Source organism: Myxine glutinosa, chromosome 5, assembly GCF_964187855.1.
Source record: "Myxine glutinosa chromosome 5, kmMyxGlut1.1, whole genome shotgun sequence".
NCBI lineage: Eukaryota > Metazoa > Chordata > Myxini > Myxiniformes > Myxinidae > Myxine > Myxine glutinosa.
Genome location: NC_136265.1, coordinates 145,600,140 through 145,608,377, shown reverse-complemented (window position 1 = coordinate 145,608,377; position 8,238 = coordinate 145,600,140). Strand labels below are relative to the sequence as shown.

At 41.0% G+C, this 8,238-nt stretch overlaps 1 long non-coding RNA gene across 1 annotated transcript in view; it reads left to right on the top strand.

Annotated features, from left to right (window-relative positions):
* The first annotated feature begins 2,216 nt into the window (after positions 1–2,216).
* Positions 2,217–8,238, top strand: part of LOC144892063 (uncharacterized) — a 442,917-nt gene continuing 436,895 nt past the window's right edge. Inside the window, exon 1 of the long non-coding RNA XR_013623374.1 lies at positions 2,217–2,264. This is a non-coding gene — a long non-coding RNA (uncharacterized LOC144892063). The remainder of the gene's footprint in view (positions 2,265–8,238) is intronic.

The following is an 8,238-nucleotide window of genomic DNA, read 5'->3' as shown; positions in this document are numbered from 1 at the left end:
AATTTCCGCTCGAGCAGTCCACAAACAGTAGAAGAAGGTTGATGAATAAGAGAGACAGAGTCTGGATTTTCCAATGCAGTGAGTGAGGCAATGCAAGGATTTTCATTGGCTTGTTCTGTTCCTGCTGTTGTTGTTGTTGGTGGTGTTTTGGTGGTGGTGGTGGTGGTGCTTTTAACGTATCGTGGCCATTTTTCAAAGCATCACAAATGGACCACTAGTCAAGAGTGGAATGAAAATATTCGATGTTACAAGTTGTCATAAAAATACCCGTTTCTTCAAAAACGTTATATGGAACATCTGCTTTTACCATGTGCACACTCGAAGGGAAGTTGAATGTGCAGCACATACTACTGAAAGCTTAAGGTGTGCACTCATGATCCTCTTAGTGAAAGTTGAATGTGCAGCATATACAACTGAAAGCTTAAGGTGCAGCACATACTACTGAAAGTTGAATGTGCAGCATATACTACTGAAAGTTGAAGGTGCAGCATATACGACTGAAAGTTTAAGGTGTGCACTCATGATCCTCTTCCTAGTGAAAGTTGAAGGTGCAGCATATACTACTGAAAGTTTAATATGTGCACTCATGATCCTCTTACTTGTGAAAGTTTAAGGTGCAGCATACACTAGTGAAAGTTTAATGTGCCGCATATACTACTGAAAGTTTAATGTGCAGCATATAGGCTATTACTGAAAGTTGAACGTACAGCACATACTACTGAAAGTTTAAGGTGCCGCATATACAAATGAAAGTTGAAGGTGCAGCATAAAGGCTACAACTGAAAGTTGCACGTACAGCACATACAACTGAAAGTTTAAGGTGAAGCATATACTAGTGAAAGTTTAAGGTGCCGCATACACCAGTGAAAGTTTAAGGTGCAGCATATACCAGTGAAAGTTTAAGGTGCAGCATACACGAGTGAAAGTTTAAGGTGCAGCATATACTAGTGAAAGTTTAAGGTGCAGCATATAGGCTACGACTGCAAGTTGAATGTACAGCACATACTACTGAAAGGTTAAGGTGCATCATATAAGTTTAAGGTGTGCACTCATGCTCCTCTTACGAGTGAAAGTTTAAGGTGTGCACTCACGCTCCTCTTACTAGTGAAAGTTTAAGGTGTGCACTCACGCTCCTCTTACTAGTGAAAGTTTAAGGTGTGCACTCACGCTCCTCTTACTCGTGAAAGTTTAAGGTGTGCACTCACGCTCCTCTTACCAGTGAAAGTTTAAGGTGTGTACTCACGCTCCTCTTACTAGTGAAAGTTTAAGGTGTGCACTCACGCTCCTCTTACTAGTGAAAGTTTAAGGTGTGTACTCACGCTCCTCTTACCAGTGAAAGTTTAAGGTGTGTACTCACGCTCCTCTTACTAGTGAAAGTTTAAGGTGTGCACTCACGCTCCTCTTACGAGTGAAAGTTTAAGGTGTGCACTCACGCTCCTCTTACTAGTGAAAGTTTAAGGTGTGCACTCACGCTCCTCTTACTAGTGAAAGTTTAAGGTGTGCACTCACGCTCCTCTTACCAGTGAAAGTTTAAGGTGTGTACTCACGCTCCTCTTACTAGTGAAAGTTTAAGGTGTGCACTCACGCTCCTCTTTCTAGGGAAAGTTTAAGGTGTGCACTCACGCTCCTCTTACTAGTGAAAGTTTAAGGTGTGCACTCACGCTCCTCTTTCTAGGGAAAGTTTAAGGTGTGCACTCACGCTCCTCTTTCTAGGGAAAGTTTAAGGTGTGCACTCACGCTCCTCTTTCTTGGGAAAGTTTAAGGTGTGCACTCACGCTCCTCTTACTAGTGAAAGTTTAAGGTGTGCACTCACGCTCCTCTTACTAGTGAAAGTTTAAGGTGTGCACTCACGCTCCTCTTACTAGTGAAAGTTTAAGGTGTGCACTCACGCTCCTCTTACTAGTGAAAGTTTAAGGTGTGCACTCACGCTCCTCTTTCTAGAGAAAGTTTAAGGTGTGCACTCACACGCCTCTTACCAGTGAAAGTTTAAGGTGTGCACTCACGCTCCTCTTACTAGTGAAGGCTGAAGGTGCAGCTCATATTTCTGAAAGTTGAATGTGCAGCACATTCTACTGAAAGTTCAAGGTGCAGCACTCGAATGAAATAACTTCCCACCGTACATGCGGTAAAAATCGCGCGAGCGCGGAAAACCGACGCTGCTGATTGGCTGCCTCGCTGCGCCCCGATTGGACGCCCTGGCACAGACCCTGCAAGACGCAAGTCCCATGTCCGCGAGCTCAGCGAGGGGGTGCATCGGCGCCACGGTGAGTCGGGGTTCGGGGTAAGGGTCCTGTTTACTCCGAGTCGGAGAGACTTTGACCATTTGCTCCTGTGTTCACAGGTTCGACTTGCAGCGACTTAGTTTCCCGCACTTAATCGGAGACTTTCGTCATTGGAGATTAGTTGTCGTTGTTTGTAAAACTTGTACGTTTATGATGTAAAGTTGTTTACATGTATTTACATACATGATACATGCATACATATAATGTATTATTGTCTAACGGTATAAATCCTGCAATGTTTCACTTATTACGGTGCTTTCCCTCTCTACCTGTATATATCAGAGCCGGTTGTGATGGGATTAGAGTGGATTTCAGAAAGAAATTTCAACCTTTCAATTTATTCAACATATTATCTTTATTATTAAATAGTGATGGTTACATCGGTTAGGTGGTTCACCTCTTCCATCCTTCTCCCCTGCTCCAGAACTCTCCTCCCTCCTCACCACCCTCCACTCCCTAAACTCCCCAAATACCAAATCACGGATCCGCCTCTGGACATCTGGATGGTTTTGAATCCATATCCCATCATATGATAACGCCGGCCAAAATATTGGAATCCTCATTTTGTAAAACCGAAACAGTCACGTGCTGGCTACGTCATCAGTTCCTTTTACCTGTACGAGGGTCGTGATGGTTGGATTTGTAATATGTGCGGATCAGGTATCCATCGATGATTTAACGATATCAGATGAAAAATTAAGTGCGAAAAACAGCGAGCATACAGCTCTGAGAACAATTATTTCAGGTGCACCATTGGCACGCATCTTGGGAACCGTTGTGACGTCAGATGTCCACGGGAGACGATGACGTCTCTGCACAGCCCACGGTCACGTGGCACAGGATTACCTGCGTACACGCTTCTGGACTGTCTGGGTCGCTCGTTCAATGTCAGCATATAATTAACATTCGCATTATATTTACTCCATTAAACGGGCTGGGCTATTATGGGATATATTTAACTTCCATATGATTGTCAAGGCAGTCTTATTATTTATTTTATTTATAATCCCAACCCTATTAAACCCCAAACCAGATCATGTCCTATGGCTCTGTTGTCGAAAATAATGAATAATTTGTATTCCCCTGTTTCCATTGGTGATAAAAATCGCACCATTGCACGATGGAACTTTGCAATTTTTAATATGAAATAGGCAAACCACAGAAACGAACAAAACTCATGAAAATTATCCTTTATAATCCTTTAGAATTACATTTTACAACCCATTAGAATTACATTTTAGAACTCATTAGAATTACCCATGAGAATTACCCTTTAGAATTACCCATGAGAATTACCCTTTAGAATTACCCATTAGAATTACCCATTAGAATTACCCATTAGAATTAACCTTTAGAATTGCCCTTTAGAATTACCCATTCGAATTACCAATGAGAATTCCCCATTATAATTACCCTTTCGAATTACCCTTCGAATTACCCTTTAGAATTACCCTTTTGAATTACACTTTATAATTCCCCTTTAGAATTACCCTTTAGAATCACCCATTAGAATCACCCATTATAATTACCCTTTCGAATTGCCCTTCGAATTACCCTTTAGAATTACCCTTTTGAATTACACTTTATAATTACCCTTTAGAATTACCCTCGAGAACACTTTAGAATTATCCATTAGAATTACCAATGAGAAATACCCTTTAGAATTACCCTTTAGAATTACCCTTTAGAATTACCCTTTAGAATTACCCTTTACAATTACCCTTTACAATTACCCATGAGAATTACCCTTTAGAATTACACTTTCGAATTACCCTTTAGAATTACCCTCGAGAACACTATCCATTAGAATTACCAATTGGAAATACCCTTTAGAATTACCCTTTCGAATTACCTTTTGGAATTACCCTCTGGAACACTTTAGAATTATCCATTAGAATTATCGTTTGGAATTACCCTTTGTAATTACTCATTCGAATTACCCTTTTGAATTACACTTTAGAATTACCCTTTCGAATTACCCTTTCGAATTACCCTTTAGAATTACCCTTTCAAATTACCCTTTCGAATTATCCATTAGAATTACCCATTAGAATTACCCTTTAGAATTACCTATTAGAATTATCCTTTCGAATTACCCTTTAGAATTACCCTTTAGAATTACCCTTTAGAATTACCCTTTAGAATTACCCTCTAGAACACTGTAGAATTACCCTTTAGAATTACCCTCGAGAACACTGTGGAATTACCCATTACAATTACCCTTTTGAATTACCCTTTCGATTTACCCTTTAGAATTATCCATTAGAATTACCCGTTAGAATTACCCTTTAGAATTACCCTTTAGAATTACCCTTTAGAATTACCCTTTAGAATTACCCTTTAGAATTACCCTTTAGAATTACCCTTCAGAATTACCCTTTAGCATTACCCTTTAGAATTACCCTTTATAATTACCCTTTAGAATTCCCCTTTAGAATTCCCCTTTAGAATTGCCTTTTTTAATTACCCTCTAGAACACTTTAGAATTCAACATTAGAATTATCCATGAGAATTACCCATTAGAATTACCCATAAGAATTACCATTTAGATTACCCATTAGAATTACCCATTAGAAATACCTTTTCGAATTACCCTTTAGAAATACCCTTTAGAAATACCCTTTAGAATTACCCTTTCGAATTACCCTTTCGAATTACCCATTAGACATACCCATTGGAATTACCCTTTAGAATTACCCTTTAGAATTACCCATTGGAATTACCCTTTAGAATTACCCTTTAGAATTACCCTCTGGAACACTTTAGAATAATATTACGCATTAGAATTCCCATTAGAAATACCCTTTCGAATTACCCTTTAGAATTAACCATGAGAATTACCCTTTCGATTTGCCCTTTAAAATTACCGTTTACAATTACCCTTTAGAATTACCCTTTAGAATTAACCTCAAGATCACTTTAGAATTATCCATTAGAATTACCCATTAGAATTACCCTTCAGAATTACTTTTTAGAATTATCCATTAGAATTACCCTTTAAAATTACCCATTACAATTACCCATTACAATTACCCTTTAGAATTCCCCATTAGAATTATCCTCTAGAACCCTTTAGAATTATCCTTTCGAATTACTTTTTAGAGTTACCCATTAGAATTACCCTTTAGAATTACCCTTTAAAATTACCCATTACAATTACCATTGCAATTACCCATTCAAATTACCCTTTAGAATGACCCATTAGAATTACCCTCTAGAACCCTTTAGAATTACTCTTTAGAATTTCCCATTACAATTACCCTTGAGAATTACCTTTTAGAATTACACTTTACAATTACCCATTAGAATTACCCTTTTGAACCCTTTAGAATGAAAGACAGTGGTTTGGAATGGTTCTTCATTTTTGACGGACGTACTGACATCGCCAAATATTGAAGTTGTTTCACCATTTATAAATAAAATTGTCTGCAAACTCCGTATGTTTTCGCCCCCCCCCCCCCCCCAAGTCACAGTTTTGACTCGTATGATGTAATGCGCAGCCAAACTACACATGTGGCGTAACACGTACACCGTCATTGGAGGGCACGAAATGAGAGTAGAATTGGATGAGGAATAACGTGATTATTTATTATTCGTAATGCAGATTAATAATCATACAAACCAGAATCAACAAGCATTCTTTAAGCGTTCACAAGTGGAAAACGTTTTTTTTTTACGCCGCACCAAAGCTCCTTCCCAAAGGGATTATATTTTTAGAAATTGCATTTTCAAAAGCAACATTTTCTGCCCATGGATGGAAGTTCCATGTCTCAGATTCGAATTATATTTAGATTCAAGTTGGGACATTTTGTTTTGGCGAAGTTACTTTTTTCATTAATGGAATATGTCACCGTCCAAACAAATTGCAGAGTTAATGCGTAATGTTTCATATTATGATCTATCGTGGGTTGAATCGCCCCGATATGCTCATCTCTTGTGACCGGGGATGTGTTCCAACTTATTTGTTTTTTAATAGATTTGTTTGACTTGAATGACCGTTAATGTATGACAATTGTCTCGACGTGTCCAAACTGACCGATTTGGCGCTGACATGTGTCGTTCTCCCCAACCCACATTGTGAAACAAACGAAATTAACCATTATTTAAAACATCATGAAGTTGCCTGTGTGTGTCTGAAGCTTTCTGGTCAAGCCCCATTGGCTGGATAGCTGGGCTGACTCCATTCTCATTTGCAACCAGGGAAATCAGCTGTCCACCATTTTGGTTCTGTAGGCCACAGTACGTATAGGCCTTGTCAGCCAATGGGTAAGTGCAATCGGAATATATTTCAGCTATATAACTACGATGTATATGCACATACTGTATATGCACATTAAGTAATAGGTATGTTTTTGCTTCATGTAAGTAACCTTATTTTTTTTTTTTCGTTTTTTTTCGGTAGCAGTCTGTTGTCTATACATCGCCCAAAATAATGGGAGGGTTTTTGTTGGTAATTTTCATACATGAGACGACCTCTGAGTTTATGTACGTTTGAAGATTGACCTACGTGGGTCTATCATGAAAGAAAGGTACGTTTTCATTGCCACCAATGCAGAGGAGAGAAAGTACTCGTGGAGGCAATGCATGAAGAAGATGTCGAGTCTCCTCGGGCAATGATGGCATTGCCTTTCTATGGCTGGTACACACGGGTAAGTGTGTGGTATAGACGGAGGCGGGGGGGGGGGGGGTTGCCACTCCTCTCCGTCTCTCTGCTGGCCATTGGGGAATTCACCCTCTTCCGCCCATGCTGTTTGAGTCAACTCGACTCTCATCCACCAGATGCAGATGTGCAGAGCCATCTGCCATTTAAAACAAATTTCCAAACAGGAAATGAGAGCTGTCGCCCTTGACATATCACGTGCCTTCAATACGGTCTGGCACCCCACTCTGCTCACCAAACTCTCTCCTTTGGTATCCATGGAAATCTCCACGCATGGCTGGCGGACTTCCTCTCTTGTCGTAGTCAACGTGTGGCCCTGAATGGGTTTCTCTCATCTCCTCTTCCTGTTCAGGCTGGAGTTCCCCAAGGCAGTGTTCTGGGCCCTGTGCTTTTTCTGGTCTTCATCAATGATCTCTCTGACTCTCTTGAAAATCCTCTCTTTCTCTTTGCTGATGACTCCACTCTCTGCCGTTCCATACCTCATCCCTCAGATCGGCCGTCTGCAGCCTCCTCACTCTCTGCAGACCTGGACAAAATCACAGACTGGTCAAACAAGTGGAACATGTCTTTCAATCCTGTCGAATCTCACACTCTTACGATGTCTCTCCAAAAAGACTGACTGGACAACCCTCCCATCCACTTTCTGAATAATCCTCTCCAAGAAGTTCGGTCACTCAAGCTTTTGGGTCTCACTATCTGCCATGATCTTTCCTGGGAAAACCACATTTCAAATCTGGCCTCCAAAGGCAGTTGCCGACTGGGCATCCTCCGTCGTGCGAAGTCCTTCCTTGGCACACCTGAGCTCCTCACCACATACAAGGCTTTCATCCGCAGCTGAATGGAATACTGCTCTCCCCTCTGGGCTGGTGCTCCTGCCTCACACGTAGCTCGTCTTCACGCTGTTGAAACCAAAGCGTTCAGAATCATTGGAATCTCCCGCGATGAAGCTATCTCCGAGGGCCTTTCACTTACTCACGACAGGCAGGTTGGTGGTCTTTCCGTCTGCTACCGACTCCTCTCCGGCCTTGATCCCCCAGCTCTGTCTGGGCTCTGTCCCCCAAATATTCCTACAGGTCGCACAAGATCTGCCTGCAACCCTCTTATGGTTAAACTGCCAAAATCAAGACTCTCTGCTCACCTTCACTCCTTCATTCCTCTTTTCTCCCGCCTCTGGAACAAACTCCCTCACTCTCTTCAATCCCACTCCTCCCTCCAGGTCTTTAAAACAGCTGTTTACCACCATCTCTTATCTTCCCCCATCCAAAACCTTGATCTTTTCTACCCCCGCTAATTTCA